Source organism: Gossypium hirsutum, chromosome A11, assembly GCF_007990345.1.
Source record: "Gossypium hirsutum isolate 1008001.06 chromosome A11, Gossypium_hirsutum_v2.1, whole genome shotgun sequence".
Classification (NCBI taxonomy): domain Eukaryota; kingdom Viridiplantae; phylum Streptophyta; class Magnoliopsida; order Malvales; family Malvaceae; genus Gossypium; species Gossypium hirsutum.
Genome location: NC_053434.1, coordinates 109,822,312 through 109,840,609, shown reverse-complemented (window position 1 = coordinate 109,840,609; position 18,298 = coordinate 109,822,312). Strand labels below are relative to the sequence as shown.

At 35.1% G+C, this 18,298-nt stretch overlaps 1 non-coding gene across 1 annotated transcript; it reads right to left on the bottom strand.

The window, feature by feature from the left end:
* Positions 1 to 9,408: 9,408 nt before the first annotated feature.
* Positions 9,409 to 9,513, bottom strand: LOC121210187 (small nucleolar RNA R71). The gene has a single exon (XR_005905314.1). It is a non-coding gene; the product is annotated as a small nucleolar RNA R71 (small nucleolar RNA).
* Between the last annotated feature and the right edge of the window lie 8,785 nt (positions 9,514 to 18,298).

Below are 18,298 nucleotides of genomic sequence, written 5' to 3'. Positions count from 1 at the left end.
CCCTCATTGCATCCAACTTGAGACGTTCTATAATGGTCTAAATGCTCAAACGAGGATGGTAGTAGACGCTTCTACTAATGATTCTCTCTTTTAAAAGTCTTACAATGAGGCTTATGAAATCATCGAAAGGATTGCCAGTAACAATTACCAATGGCCAACCAATCGAGAAAAGTCAGGAAGGCAAGTCACTGGAATACATAAAGTAGACGCTCTTCCTTCACTCGCATCTTAAGTATCCTTAATTCCTCAATGCTTAAAAATTTTACCACTAATGGGTTTAATAGTTTTCCAACACAGCCATTAAATCAATTTGAAAATGTAGCCTGTGTCTATTGCAGGGAAGGACATCTATTCAAAGAATGTCCATTAAACCCAGAATCCGTGTATTACACGGGTAACAAAAACCAAAACCAAGGAAGGAAAAGACTACAATCCAATTCCTATAACCCATCGTGGTGAAACCACCCTAATTTCTCCTGGAATAACTAAGGGGCTGGACCCAGTAACACATACGCCCAACCTAGACCAACCCAGCCACCTATTTTTACCCGACAAGTTCAGAAAAAACCTCAAGCTAAACCATCCAATGGTTTAGAAAACTTTTTGAAGGCATACATAGCCAAAAATGATGCCTTAATCCAAAGCCAAGTAGCTACATTGAAAAACCTAAAAAACCAAATGGGCCAGCTTGCAACTGAACTTCAAAACTGACCACAAGGTGCTTTACCTAGTGATACGGAGAATCCCAGGAATCCAGGAAAGGAGCATTGTAAAACATTGCCATTAATGAGAGGAAAAATATTAGAGCCCAACACAGTCGAAGTTGAAAAGAAGCCAGCTGATGCTCAAGACTCAGAGGAAGTTCAACTGAGTGTTGAAATTTCAATTTCATCGGAACCTGAATTTGCAAAATTCGATAATGTAACTTTTGAAACAACTAATTCTAATAAACTAGTAACTTTATTAGATGCAGAATTGCCATAGAAGACAAATCAACTAGTTCCAGTAAAGAAGCCTCCACCACCTTACCCTAAAAGACTTCAGAAGCAGAAGTAGAAAGTTCAATTCAAGAAGTTCCCAGCCGTACTCAAGCAACTTCATATCAACATCCCGTTGGTTGAAGCACTTGAACAAATGTCGAACTACGTCAAATTCATGAAGGATATACTGTAAAAAAAATGAAGACATAGAGAATTTAAGATGGTAGCTCTGACAAAGGAATACAGTGTATATCTTCAAGACAAACTAACCCCAAAGTTGAAGGATTCTGGATGTTTTACCATACCTTGCAATATTGAAGCAACATATTGTGGTAAGGCACTATGTGATCTGGGTGCGAGTATCAACATGATGCCCATGTCAGTATTTTAGAAGTTAGGGATAGGTGAAGTTAGACATACTACAGTTACACTTCAATTAGTAGATCGATCTTTAGCACATCTAGAAGGAAAAATCGTGGCTGTATTGGTACGTGTAGACAAAGAAGACAAAGAAGTGTCAATCATCCTAGAAAGGTCTTTCCTAGCAACCAAAAGGACCCTTATTGATGTGCAGAAGGGTAAGCTCACTATGTGCGTTTAGGACAATCATGCAACATTTAATGTTTGTTGACACAATTGATGATTGTTCTATAGTGTCCGATTTAGAGGAATTAATCATGGAAAAGGAACTCAACTATGTTGAGGACCCACTGGAACAAATTAACACGTCAGACCCTCCAAATGATGAAGAGGAGGATAAATAATTAGCTTTGCTAGAAGCTAATCAAAGGGGATTTAATCTGCAATCCCATTTTGAATCTTTGAAGTTAGAGAATAGGGATTATGCCTGACCAAAAGTGTCAATCGAGGACCCATCTAAATTAAAACTGAAGGTACTTCCCTCACATTTAAAATATGTTTATTTACGTAACCTTTCTACTTTGCCTGTGATTGTTTCAGTGGAATTAACGGTTGAGCAAGAAGAGAAACTCATCTTAGTACTAAAATAAATTAAGAAGGCTATCGAATGGACCATAGTCGATATTCACGGTATTAGTGCGTCGGTATGCATGCAGAAGATCATCCTAGAAGATGGTGAGAAAGGAACGATTGATGGACAACGAAAACTGAACCCCATCATAAAGGACGTGGTAAAGAAAGAAATCATCAAGTGGTTAGATATGGGTATAATTTACCCCATCAGACAATTCATAGGTAAGTCTGGTCTAGTGCGTGCCAAAGAAAAGAGGTATTACGGTAATTCAAAATGAAAATAATGAGTTAATACTGACTAGAATGGTTAAAGGATGGAGAATTTTCATCGATTACCAGAAGTTGAACAAGGTAACTAGGAAAGATCACTTTCCTTTCCTGTTTTTAGACCAGATGCTGGATAGACTCGTAAGTTGAAACTATTACTATTTTCTTGATGGATACTCGGGGTATAATCAGATTACAGTAGCACCAGAAGATCAACACAAGACAACATTCACCTGCTCGTACAGTACATTCGCATTTAGACGCTTTATGTAATGCATCTGCTACAATTCAAAGATGTATGTTGTCTATTTTTACTGATATGGTTGAGAAATACTTGGAAGTCTTTATGGATGATTTTTCAGTATTTAGAGATACATATAATGATTTTCTTTCCAATCTAGCCAAGGTACTAAGGCGATGCAAAGAAACAAACCTGTACTCAACTAGGAAAAGTGTCATTTCATGGTACGAGAAGGTATTGTTCTAGGGCATCGGATAACAAGACATGGAATCGAGGTAGATAAAGCACAGGTAGGCATTATTGAGAAACTCCCACCTCTAACATCTGTAAAGAGTGTTAGGAGCTTTTTGGGCCACGCCGGTTTCTATCAAAGATTTATCAAGGACTTCTCCAAAATTGCTAAACCCTTATGCAAATTATTGGAGCAGGACACGATGTTCAAATTTGATAAGGGGTGCTTAAAAGCTTTTAAAGATTTGAAGAGTCGGTTAGTTTCGGCGCCCATAATCATCACACCAGACTAGGATTTTCCATTTGAATTGATGTGTAACACAAGTGACTTCACGATAGGAGCTGTCATGGGCTAGCAAAGGAACAAAGTTTTTCATCCCGTCTACTATGCAAGTCAGACTTTGACAGGAGCTCAACTGAATTATGCGATAATAGAGAAAGAGTTACTTTCTATTGTGTTTTCTTTTGATAATTTTCGATCTTATCTTATAGGTACCAAAGTGACTGTCTATACGAACCACTCAGAAATTAAGTATTTAATTGCCAAGAAAGACGTTGAGCTGAGATTGATCCGATGGGTACTTCTACTTCAAGAGTTCGATCTAGAAATTCAAGATAGAAAGGGAGTAGAAAATCAAGTAGCAGACCAGTTGACCAGACATGTAACACCCCAAACCCAGCCTAGAAGTCTAGACCGAATCCGGGATGCTACATTGATCGCCAAAGTGATTGAGAGAAAATTTTACAAAAAATAAACCCCTTTATTTTAACACCCCCACGCCCGAAACCATCACCGGAGTCAAGCTTGAGGTGTTACTAAACTTATCTTACCTTTTAAACAACTCTAAACCACTTATTTTAATTTTTAGAATAAACTATTTTTCTGCGTTATGGTTTCTTAAAAATTCATTTCTTGAGTTTCAAAACTCGAAATTAAGATCCGTAAATTTTTCCTGAAACTAGACTTATATATCTATCTACTAATTTTTTTCTAGAATTTTTGACTTAGCCAATTAGTATAGTTTATTAGTTAAAGTTACCCCTGTTTCAGAATTCGATTGCACTAGCCTCTACTTACTACGAACCACTTTTCTCTCTGTACAAAAATCATATGACTATACCGTTTGTTTCTATTAAAAATAGATTCAATAAGGATTCTAACCATATAAAGTACACCACCTAATTATTTTTTAAAATTTATGGTGAATTTCTAAAGTTTGAATAGGGGATCCAGAAATCGCTCTGGCCTTATTTCACCAAAAATCAGATACCCTATAAAATACAAAACCTTTACCTGTTTGCTTATTCCATATGAAAATAGACACAACGAGCTTTAATTTCATATATTATTCACCATCAGCCCATGTCTCTACAATTTCTTGTGATTTTTCAAAATCCCGTTATTTTTGATACTTGAATCTGTTTTTAAGTTACTTTCACATTTTTCTTAGTTTTCATGTGATAGTTACTACTTAATCATACATACTATTAAACATGTATATCATCAGCCACTCTATTAGCTAATCACTAGCAAGTATTTACACATCATTCATTGATCATATCATATCAAAAGAAACCAAGTTCCTATACATGCCATACATAAAACGAAACGTCTAACTATACCAATGTGATTTCTTCGATAGTGTGATCGGGTCTCCGACGTTTCCTTCGATCCCTGAGTGGCAAGATAAAAACTCGATACAAAATATGACTAAACTTTACAATTTAGTCCTTTACTTTTTTCTTTTCCCCGATCTACTCCCGAATTTCGCTCTTCTTGATTATGGAGCTTGAAAGCTTGAAACAAACCCTAGCGATGGAGAACCCTTGAAACTTCGTGCTAATGAATAAGATGATGAATTTTGTGTTATTTTTCCCTTTTTATTTCATTTAATATCCAAATGACCAAAATGCCCTTCCTTATTAAACTTTCAAAAATTCCATCCATGTCCTATTTTGTCCATGAACTTAGAAATTGGTCAAATTGTTATTTAAACCCTCCTAATTAATATTCCAAAGCAATTTCATACTAAGAACTTCTAGAATGCAAGTTTTGCAAATTATTCGATTTAGTCCCTAATCTCAACTTAAGCACTTTATGCATAGAATTTTATCACGAAATTTTCACACAATCATGCAATCATATCATGAACCTCAAAATAATAATAAAATAAATTTTTCTACCTCAGATTTGTGGTTTTGCAACCACTATTCCGTTTAGGCCTTATTTCGGGATGTTACATTTCTCCCCCTTTAGGGATTTTCGTCCCCGAAAATCTTACCTGTGAAGAGATTTGGGTACTTTTTTCGCATAGCCTCTTCGGGTTCCCATGTAGCCTCGTCTACCCCATGTCTATTCCATAGTACTTTCACAAGTGCAATACTTTTGTTCCTTAATTGCTTTATCTACTAATACATGTTTGCCTAATGGATTCGATACTTTAATCAGAAATTCTGTAGATTCTATAGGCATACTTGTACTAGACATCAATTTCTTGCAAACATATGAATGAGTTGAACCCGGATCAATCAAAGCAATGGCATTAATATCATATAGAGAAAATATACCCGTAATCACATCGGGGAATGATGCCTCTTCGCGTGCACGAATAGCATAAGTCCTTGTAGGGGCTCTAACATATACATCACATACATATCACTTATCAACATATAAATCAAGCTAACTCAAATAGCCATACACATCACCTTTTACAAGCCAAATCTCATGGCTAATATCATAACTCAAAACATACCAAAATGACACTAGCCTATACATGCCATATACCATATATATAAAGCTTCAAAAGTACCAAAAAGATGATCGATAGTGTGATGATGTTTCCTGAGGATCCCCGAGTCCGAAATAACTTTGGTACTCTATAAAACACAAACAAATAACACACAGTAAGCTTCATAGCTTAGTAAGTTCGTACTAAATAAACTTGACAGTTTATAATATTCAAATCATCAGTTAATAAACACTTAATAAGTGTCATATCATCACTCAATTCTAACCCTTGACCATTTGTCATATATATAAAAATCTATCAAACTTCATACACATAGTATCAACTACCACATAGGTATCTTATGTTCCTGTACTCTCCCGTATTTATTTATTACATTTTCACCTCTTTGTTCAATACGTTAATCTATCCAGAAATCTTTCAATACTTAAGAAACTAGCACACTTAGTGCAAAAATGATTAGCTGAAACTATAACGATATCAGACACTTGGTGCCACATATAGCCGAAGCTATTCTAATTCACACACTAAGTGCTATATATAGCCGAAGCTATCTCGAAACACACGGTAAGTGCCAACCATAGTCGATTTGTCGTCATACGCAATTGTAGTTGAATATATACAATTTATGCATTATTAAAGCATTAAAAACATAATTGTAACAATGTTTATCACGTACAAACTAATCTCGTACTCGGAATTGACGAATCAGATCGATTACTCGATAACCTTCGATTTTCCCCGATCTAAATTTTAATTTTTTCGTTCTTGATCTATATACATTGAAAATTAACTCTTTTATTCATCAACACATTCAATTTAGTCCACAAACACATATTTGGGAATTTTTGCACTTTAGCCCCAAAAGCTGCACATTTTAACAATTTAGTCCCTATTTCATAAAAACACAAATTACTCAAAATTCAATATAAAACATGCTTATCCGAATTTTCTATAGGTCCCTAGCAGCCCATAATTTACATTTATTTCACATTTCAACCCTTCAATTTGTACTTTTCATAATTAAATCCCTATTTGACATTTTTGTCAAAAATCACTTAACAAAACTTTAATATCTATCATCAAGCTTTCATAATTCATCAACAATCATTCAAAAGCTCAAACATTCATCAATGGAAACTCATAAATTCATCAACAATTTTAGAAATTAGGGTACGGGCTAGCTAGAATACTAAGCAACGATTACAAAAACGTAGAAATTATCAAAAACCGAATCAAATTCATACCTTAATCAAACAATGCAAGTGCCGAAAGTTTAAGCCCTAAATTAACTTCTTCTTCTTTGATATTCAGCCAAGTGAAAGATGATAATATGAATTTCCTTTTTGTTTTATGATAATATATCATTTAATAGCTAAATACCCATTTAAACCTTAATGAAACCATTATAAAAAAACATCCATTTAATGCCCATTTATGTCAAATTCCACTATCAATGGTCTAATTACAACATAATGACCTTTCATTTATTAATCCATGGCAATTAAACACTTTTAATATATAGAATACAACTTTTGCATTTTACATGATTTAGTCCTTTTTCTCAAATTGAGCTATTAAATGATAAAATTAGCTCACGAAGCTTTCAGACATATATATTCACATTCTGTAAACACCAAAAATAATATTAAAATAATTTTACAACCTCGTATTTGTGGCTCTAAAACTATTTTTCTGATTTAGCTAAAATCGGGCTATTACAAACCCATTCGGGTTCGAGAATTTGAAGCAGGTTAGCAAGTCTTGTTATTCAATTCCAGATTAAGGTTCTTTCCAGGTAAGTGAAAATCACATTGTTCCAATCCATTTATGATTCACCAAGTTTGTTGATAAACCGTAATTTATACATATTTTTACCCCATACTTAACGCATTTTATGGATGATTTTTCCTTAAAATTAGTGAATTCGATGATCCTAATGCCTTTATTTCATTATTTATACTTAGGTGAGCATAGGAGACCGAAAGGAATGAGAAACGGGCCAAAAACAGAGAAAATGGGCCAAAGTACAAAATCAACACAGCCTAGACTTCCTCACACGGGCAACCCACACGACCGTGTCAATCTAGCAGAATTGAAGCACAACTTACACGGGTAGAACACACGTCCGTGCCATTCTAACAGGCTCGAACACGGCCTAAACTAATCGCACACGGACGTGTCACACGGGCGTGTCCTTGTCGAGCCAAACTTGAGTCTAATTCGGAAAAGGCTAATTTTGAGGGCTTTTAGGCATTCTAAAGCCTATAAATACACCCTAGAGGAGGAAGAAAGGGGACACACAGAATAGAGAGTAAGGAATTACTCCAAGGAAGCTGATTGATTCATCTCAGAAGCCAGATTCATCATCAAGACTGAAGATCTCTCCTCAATTCCCCTTCAGGAGTTTTGGGTTTTCTTTATGTTTTGTATTCTTTATTATTCTAATATGTTTTCTTATTTAGTTATGAACTAAAACCCTAAAGTACCTAAGGGGAATGAAACCTAAGATGAATCTTGTTATTATTTTCTGAATTGTATGATAAATATTTAACTTGTTCTTAATTATGTGTTCTTAATTCTTGTTTTGATATCCCAGGATATTGATTCAAGATAAGCTCTTATTCAGAGGAGGAATAGACCTTGTCTAAGAGTACATTTGTCATAATCAAGCGGAGTTGATTGCGCACCTAGACATAGGGTGACAAGATTTTGCCGGATTAGGGTGAAACCTAATAAGGGGATCCATAGATCGAGTTAATGCAACCCTAGGGTGTTAATTAGAGAAAGGTCTCAATTATTCAATCTAGGGATTAGACATTATTAGTCTTTAATAGGGATAATAACATAACTTAGGGATCTCTACGGAACAAGTTAAATGAATAAATCGTCCGATTCGTAGCCAGAATAACAAGTGCAGTCTAGGTGGATTTTTCCTTAGGTATTATCTTAATTCAATCGATTTCCCCAAAAGCAATTCCCCAATTCTATTCTCTGTGAGTTATTAGTTTAGATAATTAGTTAGTTAAAACAAAACCCATTATTCTTAGGCTAGATAATAAAAAGACAGTCATACTAGTACTTTTAGTTCCTTTGGGTTTGACAATCCGGTCTTGCTAAAACTATACTACTGTTCGATAGGTACACTAGCCTACATCGCGATAATAGTTAGTTTCAAGAATGATTAATCATAAATATTTAAAACCTATCACGAAATCACGCGATGAAGTTTTTGGCGCCATTGCCGGGGAACTAAGATATTAGGAACGCTCAATTTTTATTACTTTAGCCATTTATTTTTCTTGCAAGTTAATTTTATTTTATTTTTATTTTATTAATTTACTTTTTCTTTCTCTTAGCAGGTTTTTATAGTTTATGACTAGAAGAAACCCGTCAGGGCCACTAGTTTTTTGACGAAGAAATCAATCACACAGTTCACAGAAACCAAAGAGAAATAACGCGAAGCTTAAGATACACAGAGAACGAGCAAGAGGATGATACTCAACCCCCAACCAAAGAGATGGCTGAAAACCAAGGCAATCAGCTACCTCCTGCGATTGCGATTACTCAAAACCCTGCTCCACGCACTATATATGATTATGCTAAACCTTCTTTAATAGGAACTGAATCAAGTATAGTTAGGCCTGCTATTGCTGCAAATAATTTTGAATTAAAACCTAACACTATTCAAATGATACAGTAATTTGTTCAATTTGATGGTTTGCAGGATGAAGATCCCAACGCTCACTGAGCAAAGTTTTTGGAACTATGCGATACATTTAAATTCAATGGCGTTTCTGATGATGCCATACGTCTTCGACTATTTCCCTTTTCATTGAGGAACAAAGCTAAATAGTGGTTGAACTCGTTACCACAAGGGTCAATCACTACTTGGGAACAAATGACCGAAAAATTTCTATTAAAATATTTTTCGCCAGCTAAAATAGCTAAATTACATAATGATATCTCTTCTTTTGTGCAGATGGATTTAGAAACACTCTACGATGCATGGGAGAGATACAAGGACCTTTTGTAACACCCCTCTCCCGTATCCGACGTTAGGATGGGGTTCGTGGTGCTACCTGACTTAAACTCAACTAACTAAACAAAACTGGGCCGTGAAATCTCAAATAATTTAAAACTTCTTTTCACAAACAATCTGCCCCTAACATGGGATTACAAGCCCAAAACGTTCATCCGAGGTGGTTCGGGACCTAATCGAGAACTCATAAAAAAAACTTAGAAAAATTTCATACAACAAAGCTCCACACGCCCGTGTGGGTATAGAGCACACAACCGTGTGCTAGGGACACGCCCGTGTCCCGAACCCGTGTCTGAAAACCTGGGCATTCTGGCAAAACCACACGACCCAAGCACACACCCGTGCCCTATAACCGTGTCATTCACACGGCCGAGACACATGGCCATGTCTCTTGCCAGTGTACTACTAGCATGCATACTGACTTTATGACACGGTATGGACACACGTCCGTGTGGCCTACCCGTGTGCTAAAATGACTTTAAAAAAATTAAGTGCAGGGGACACATAGCCATAACACACGTCCATGGGTGTGAGCCGTGTGTCACACACGGCATAGACACACGCCCGTGTGTCTTACCCGTGTGGACAAACTAGGCTATTTCCCAAGCCCTTTTGTCACCCATTTTGCACAACCTACAAAAGATCATTTCAACATATAAATCTCATCGCAATGGACACTAATTCATCCATAGAAAGAACATTATATGCATTCATCAAAATAAAATAATAGTCATTATTCCAAGCTTGATTACAAAATGAAGGGCCTTTAACTTAAGCCAAAATACATGAATCATTCTCTTAATACAACATCCTAGTCTAGTCTTATACATGCCACTTTCAAAAATATAAATCAAACTACATCAAGTATTGTGGTTGATAGTGTGATCGATATATCTGACTTTAAGGGATCCATAAGCTAGCTTGATAACACTGAAAGAAGAGGGAAATGAAAGAGGGTAAGCATAAAGCTTAGTAAGTTGCATATAAATAAATGTACAACAACAATCTCACCATTAGTCATCATACTTATAGATCAAAGGTAAACATAATTTAACTTACTCATTATCATCTACTTGAGTCACTTTCTCTAATTTAAGCTCATTACTCATGCTTACCATATAGGTACCTGTACCACTCACGACATGATTATTCTTTCTTTATCAAAATTGATCTATAACTCTTATCATTGAAATGTTTGGAATACTACTGGATATTCTATGAACCTTCAACATGGGATATATTGCCAATGCCATGTCCCAGACATGGTCTTACATTGGCTCTCATATACGCGTGTTGATGCATGTCCCAGACATGTCTTACACTAGAACAACTCTTAGCTGATGCGTGTCCCAGACACGTCTTACACTGGCTATCTCTGTCGAGGCCGATGCATGTCCCAGACATGTCTTACACTAGCCCTCATCTGGATGCCGATGCCATGTCCTAGATATGGTCTTACACTGGCTCTAATAATGTGGCTGAAGCGTGTCCCAGACATGTCTTACATTGGCGCACACATCACCCAATGCCTTGGCACAAATATCTAGTTCGTATTCTAATGTTTCAACGAGATATTTCTATTATCTCAAATATTACTAGGCATTCTCAATTCATAACTGAACAACTCATACAATATCAATTCAATGGAAATATGAATACAAGTATTAATAGTGTAGTTGTATCATTTACATACAACTTACTTAGGTTTACAATAAGTACTTAGCTATTCGGTTTAATCGGTTTGCTTGGCTTCCCCCGATCTAGGTTCGGATTTGGTAAATCTTGATCTATAAAAGAAATATACACTCATTTAGTCACTAATTACAATTAGGAAATTATAAATTCACATCTTTGGTAACATGACCATTTTGCCCCTAGACTTTGACAAAATGACCATTTTGCCCCTATGCTCGAAAATTAATTTTCATCAAATTTCTTTGTATCTTAGGCCTAACTGAACTATTTTTACTCTTATAGCAACTTCAAATTCTCACTATTTCACATGCTTACTAACTATTTTACAACTTATGCAAAATAGTCCATTTAGGTGTTTTCTATGAAAACTCCTTTACCAAAGTTGTTCATGACACAACTAGGACTCATATTCTTCCATAAAAACTCAATAAACATCACAAATACATCCATGGAAAAACCCTAAACTCTTGACCATTTTGTAAGATATCACCCTCATTTGAAAGCTCATGCTTCAAGGGTCTCAAAAATGCAAAAATCACCAACAAAGGGTGTGGGGATCACTTACTTGTGAGGGCTTTAAGTTGCTGAAAGTTTTCAGCCTTCAAAAATACATTTTTGCTGATATTTTCAGTGGAGAAAAGAGATGAAGAAGAAAGAAATGATAGCTAGGCTTTTAGGCATTATTTTATCACCAAATCATGACATCATCCACTAATACTTTGACTATTTGCTTAAAACCCATCACATGGCCGGTCAACACTAATAAAAAGGGTGTAATTGCCCTTTAAAAGCCCTCAATTTGATTTCTTTAGCTATTTAACTCATTTAGGTACTAAAATGCAACTTTTGCCTTTTTATGCGATTTAGTCCTTTTTCAAATTTGGGCTAGAAAACATTAAAATTAGCTCACCAAATTTTTCATGCACTAATAAAATCATACTATAACCTCATAAAAATGGTAAAATAATCCTTTTCTAACTTCAAATTTATGGTCCCGAGACCACTGTTCCGATAGGCCCTAAATCGGGTTGTTACATTTCTCCCCCCGTAGGGATTTTCGTCCTCAAAAATCTTACCAGTGAATAAATTCAGATACTGTTCTCTCAGAGACTCCTCGAGTTCCCACGTGGCTTCCTCAACTCCATGTCTATGCCACAAAACTTTCACAACTGGTATATCGTTATTTCTTAACTGTTTAACCTCTCGAGCTAAAATCTTGAACGGTTCTTCACCATAAGTCATATCTGGAAGAATTTCAACTTCAATAGGTGCAATTATATGTGAAGGGTCAGATCTGTATTGGCGTAACATAGACACATGAAACACGTCGTGAATCTTTTCTAACTCTGGCGGCAATTTCAATCTGTAGGCCACAAGCCCTACTCTCTCGGTAATTTCATAAGGTCCTATGAAACGAGGGCTCAACTTGCCTTTTCTACCAAATCTGAGGATTTTTCTCCAAGGGGAAACTTTCAAGAATACTTTGTCACCGACCTCAAACTTGATCTCCTTCCGCTTCAAATCTACTTAGGATTTCTGCCTATCTGAAGCGGCCCTTAGGCATTCCCGAATCAATTTAACTTTTTCCTCAGCCTCTTTGACCAAATTAACTCCGTGAATCTGACTCTCTTTCAACTCTGTCCAATATAAGGGCGTTCGACACTTTCGTCCATACAAGGCCTCATAAGGTGCCATTTTCAGACTCGATTGATAGCTGTTGTTGTAGGCAAATTCAACCAATGGTAAGTATTTTTCCCAACTTCCTTGAAACTCAAGGACGCAGCATCTTAGCATGTCCTCTAAGATCTGTATTACTCTTTCCGATTGTCTGTCAGTCTGTGGATGAAAAGCCGTACTGAAACTTAACTTGGTTCCTAGAGCCTCTTGTAACTTTTTTTCAAAACCTTGAGGTGAATCTTGGGTCGCGATCTGAAACAATCGACAATGGTACACGATGTAGCCTTACAATCTCGAAAACATACAAGTCAGGTAATTTCTCAATAGAGTAGTAGGTACGCACTGGTATGAAGTGGGCTGACTTAGTTAATCTGTCGGCAATAACCCATACAACATTTTTCTTGTAATGATCTGAATTTTACCGATGTAAAAATGTATTTTCGGGTCTTTATTTCTGAAAAGTGGATTCGTAAATATTTATTTAAAAATATTTACGAAGTAAAATGAGTGGTTAATTAGAGTTTAATTAAGTGAATTTAATTTAATTATGAATAATTGGATAAAAGGATTAAATTGAAAGAAGTGTGAAAGTTTAATTATAGAATAAAGAAAATTAAAAGGACTAAATAAGTAAATAAACCAAAAAAAATGCCAAGTGTATGGAAAAAATAAAATACAAGTATAATAAATATAATATACATATTTGTAATACATATATGTATTTGCTTATTATTTAAGTAAATATTAATGTATTTATTATTATTAAATTAAGATTTTATGATAAATAAATAAAAAGTTGACAAATGTATGGTATGTGTAGTGACATGTGTGATACTAATATACATACATTTGCAAAATACATGTATATTTACTTATTATATAAGTATATTATTAAATAATATATTATATAATAAAAAAGATTAGTGAAAGACAAGTGTGATATTATAATGGGTACAAATGTTAAAAAAATATTTGTTATTAAATAGATTTTTATAATGGATAATTATTAAGTTATTATAATATATATATAGATATATATAATTGTTTAATGAAATAAAGAAAGAAAAATAATAGAAATAGAAATAGAATAGGCAAAACGAAAAGCAGTGAAAGAAAGAACGAAAGGAGAAAAGAAAGAAGAAAGGGAAAATTAAAGGTTTAAAGCTTGAGGTTTAAATAGGTATGTCAATTTAGCCCTTTTTACTCAATTTTGATATTTTAGAAGCTTTAAAACAAAGTTTTGATGAAATTAAGTTGATATTTTGAAAGTTATTAGATTTCTAGATAATGTTCATGTTGAGTAAAATGATGAAATAAGGGTTAAATTGATAGAAATTCAAGTTAGAAATGAAATAAGGATTGAATTGTAAAGTAATTCATAAATTTTATGTTGTAGGGACCAAATTGATGAAATTTCAAAATTAAGAAAATATGCTGGAAAATTAATAGTTAAGTATGAGTTTGAACAAAATTTGAATAGAAATGAAGTATGAATTAAGATAGAAAAAGTAAGTGAATTTAGTTAAGATTAAATTGAAATTAAAGTAGAAATTTAATAGAAATTGTATTAATTAGATGTAAATTAGTAGTGAATTAACGAATATGAATTGTTTTAATTCTCATAGCTAACGTTGTCTCGGGAAATCTCGGCTAAGCAAGGAAAAATGGCAAAGACAACGGGAGTTAACTCGAGAAAATACGGTTTGTATTTTTATAATCTGAACTTAATACTTAAATTATTGGATTTATTATTTAATATATATATATATATAGTAGGTGTTTTGAGATGATTATTTGAATTGGATTGAATATTAATTATATAGAATTAATTTATGAATATATGTGAATGTTTGAATTGAAATGAATGTTGATGTGGAAATTGAATAATAAATATTTGTTATATTGGAAAATATATGTAGTTGGAAGTGTGATGAAATTGAGAGAAAATTATGATTATTGTGAAATTGAATATTTATTAGTGAAAAGTGAATGAAATTATATTGAATTGAAAAAATATAGTTAATTAATTAAAATATGAATTAATTGAAAACTAGAAAGTGAATTAAATACCCTATTAACTAGTCGGACTAGTCGGATATAGTTGGCATGCCATAGGATATGGAAAAGAACGGGTTTTGCCGGCTTACTGATCAGGCACTTATGTGCCGACTACTATTAGTGTTAGCGTTACTGTTACCGATTCGGCACTTTGTGTGTCAGATATTGTTACTGTTACCGTTTTACTGTTCCGGATTTGTTCCGATGAGGTACTCTGTGTACCGTACTATTACTGTTACTGTTCCGGCTTTGGCCGATGAGGCACTATGTGCTGTATTGGTGTGTTGGTTGGATTCGTGTATCCGTCTAGGTCCGAGTCATGTTAATAGGGGTAAATAAAGGAACTGGAAAGATCGACTGTTACTGAATAATTTAATTGTTACTGTATATTTGATTTTTACTGAATAATTGACTATTACTAGATAACCGATCAATTGATTGATACTGAATAACTGACTATTACTAAATAAATAATTGTTCTGATTGACTGATCGTTAATGAATATTACTGATTGATTAATTGCTATTGAAAAATAATAAATGATTTTGAATTTAAAGTAGACCAAAACATTGGTTGGAAAGTGAATGTTTGAATACTCATTGAATTTGAATAATCAACATCCCAGGCCGATCCCGAATTCGATGAGGTAAAGCATGTTGAGTATTGGTAATGGCTTGTACCTAGGATGTCTTATGAGAGTCATTTAGGTTGTGAAAGTATTGATAAAATAAGTAAATTATGATTGGCAATGGTATATAGTATGAATTTGAAATTTGAAAGAAAAATTCGTAGTAATTCTCATGTAGTCTCGAATTAATTTTACTGTTCATATTGAACGCGAGGGCCCATTAAAAGGACGTCATCTTAAAATTATGATGAGTCTGAATGTTTATATTTAATTAATGTCTGTATTGTATTGTACTGATTGGTAATGTCTCATAACCCTGTTCCAGCAACGGTATGGGGTTAGGGGTCATTATATTTCTTTTTTTGGGGTTAATGGCAAACTGGTTACGAAATCCATAGTGATACGGTCCCATTTCAACTCTGGAACTATAATAGGTTGAAGTAGCCCAAAAGGTACTTGGTGTTCAACCTTTACTTGCTAACACACTAAACACCTAGAGACAAACTCTGAAATATCCCTTTTCATACCCGACCATCAATACATTTTCTTCAGGTCGTTATACATTTTTACGCTACCCAGATGGAAAGACAAATTACCACTATGTGCTTCTCGTAAAATCTTCTGAATGAGTTCGCTATATTTAGGCACAAAAACTCTATCTTTGAACATTAAACATCCATCGATACCAACCTGAAATCTGATTCAACCCCAGACTCACACTTATTTTTCGTGGCTTGTATCTTCTCATCATTTCTCTGAGCTTTTCAGATTTCATGAAGAAAAGTCGGTCTAACTCTCAACTCTGCTAGGATCAAACCATCATTAGATATGACCAACTGAGCATTCAAAGCTCTCAAAGAAACCAACGACCTTCTGCTCAAAGCGTCGACAACTACATTCGCATTTCCCAGATGATAGTCAATAATCAACTCATAATATTTTATTAGCTCTAACCATCATCGTTGCCTCAAATTCAATTCTTTCTGAGTCATTAGATACTTTAAACTCTTGTGTTCAGTAAATACTCGACATCTCTCACCATATAAATGATGTCGCCAAATCTTCAGTGCGAACACCACAGCTGCTAGCTCTAAATCATAGGTCGGATAATTTTTCTCGTGTAGTTTTAGCTGTCTTGAGGCATAGGCTATAACCTTGCCTTCTTGCTTGAGTACACACCCTAACCCAATTAAGGAGGCATCACTAAAAATTACAAATTCTTTATCCGACTCTGGTTGCACTAAAATTGAGGCTTCGGTTAACAAAGCCTTTAATTTCTCAAAACTCCGCTGGCACTCTTCTATCCATTCAAACTTGACGTCTTTCTGCAATAGTCTTGTTATCGGAGTAGCTATCATAGAAAATCCATTTACAAATTGTCTGTAATACCATGCTAGCCTCAAAAAGCTACGAACCTCTGTTACACTCCTCGGCAGTTTCCATTCTACAATCCTTGAGATCTTATTTGGGTCAACTCTGATCCCGTCTCCCGACACAATGTGTCCTAGAAATCCAAGTTCATTAATCCAAAACTCACTCTTGCTAAACTTAGCACAGAGCTGTTTATCCCTCAAAGTCTGTAACACAGTTCTCAAATGTTCCGCATGGTTACTCTCATCACGCGAATAAATCAATATGTCATCGATAAAAACCACAACGAACTTATCTAAGAACGGCCGGAAGATACGGTTCATCAAATCCATATATACTACCGGGGTATTTGTTAATCAAAAAGGCATAACAAGAAACTCGAAATGCCCATATCTCGTTCGAAAAGCAGTCTTCGGTGCATCTTATTCCTTGACTCTTAACTGGTAGTAACCTGACCTCAAATCTATTTTGGAAAATACAGTGGCTCCTCTCATTTGATTGAAGAGATCATCAATCCTCGACAAAGGATACTTGTTCTTCACTGTCACCTTGTTAAGCTGATTGTAGTCGATACATAACCTCATCGACCCGTCCTTCTTTTTCAAAAAAAGTACTGGAGCACCCCATGGTGAGTAACTTGGTCTAGCAAAACCTTTGTCCGTTAATTATTGCAAATGTACCTTCAATTCCTTTAACTCGGTAGGGGCCATCCTATAAGGTGCAATCGAGATTGGTGTCGTACTAGGAGCCAACTCGATACCGAACTCAACCTCTCTTTCTGGGGGTAACCCTGGTAACTCCTCTAGAAAGACATCTATAAACTCACAAACCACCGGTACTAATTCAATCTTTGACTGGATGCTTGGGTATTCAGCACAAAAGCTAAATAAGCTTCATGACCTTTTCTCAAATATTTTTCGGCGGTTAAAGACGATATTACCACAAGCAGGTTATCTGACTGATCTAGCCCAACTCGAAGAACATTACCATTCTCACATCTTAACTGAATTACTTTTCTCCTACAGTCTACTACAACGCCATGGGAGGTCAGCCAATCCATCCCAAGAATTACATCGAATTCGTTAAATGGCAACAACATCAAGTTGGCCGGAAAACAATAGCCTCCAATCGCCAAAGAACAATTTTTACATACTTGGTCCACTAATACATGCTTGCCTAACGGGTTAGACACTTTCATAATAAACTCAGTGGACTCTATAAGCATGTCTATACGAGGTATCAAATCTATACATATGTAAGAGTGGGTAGATCCCGGGTTAATTAAAGCGACAATAGTTATGTCATGAATAGAAAAGGTACCCGTGATCACGTTTGGAGACTCTGCCTCTTCCCGGGCTCGTATAGCAT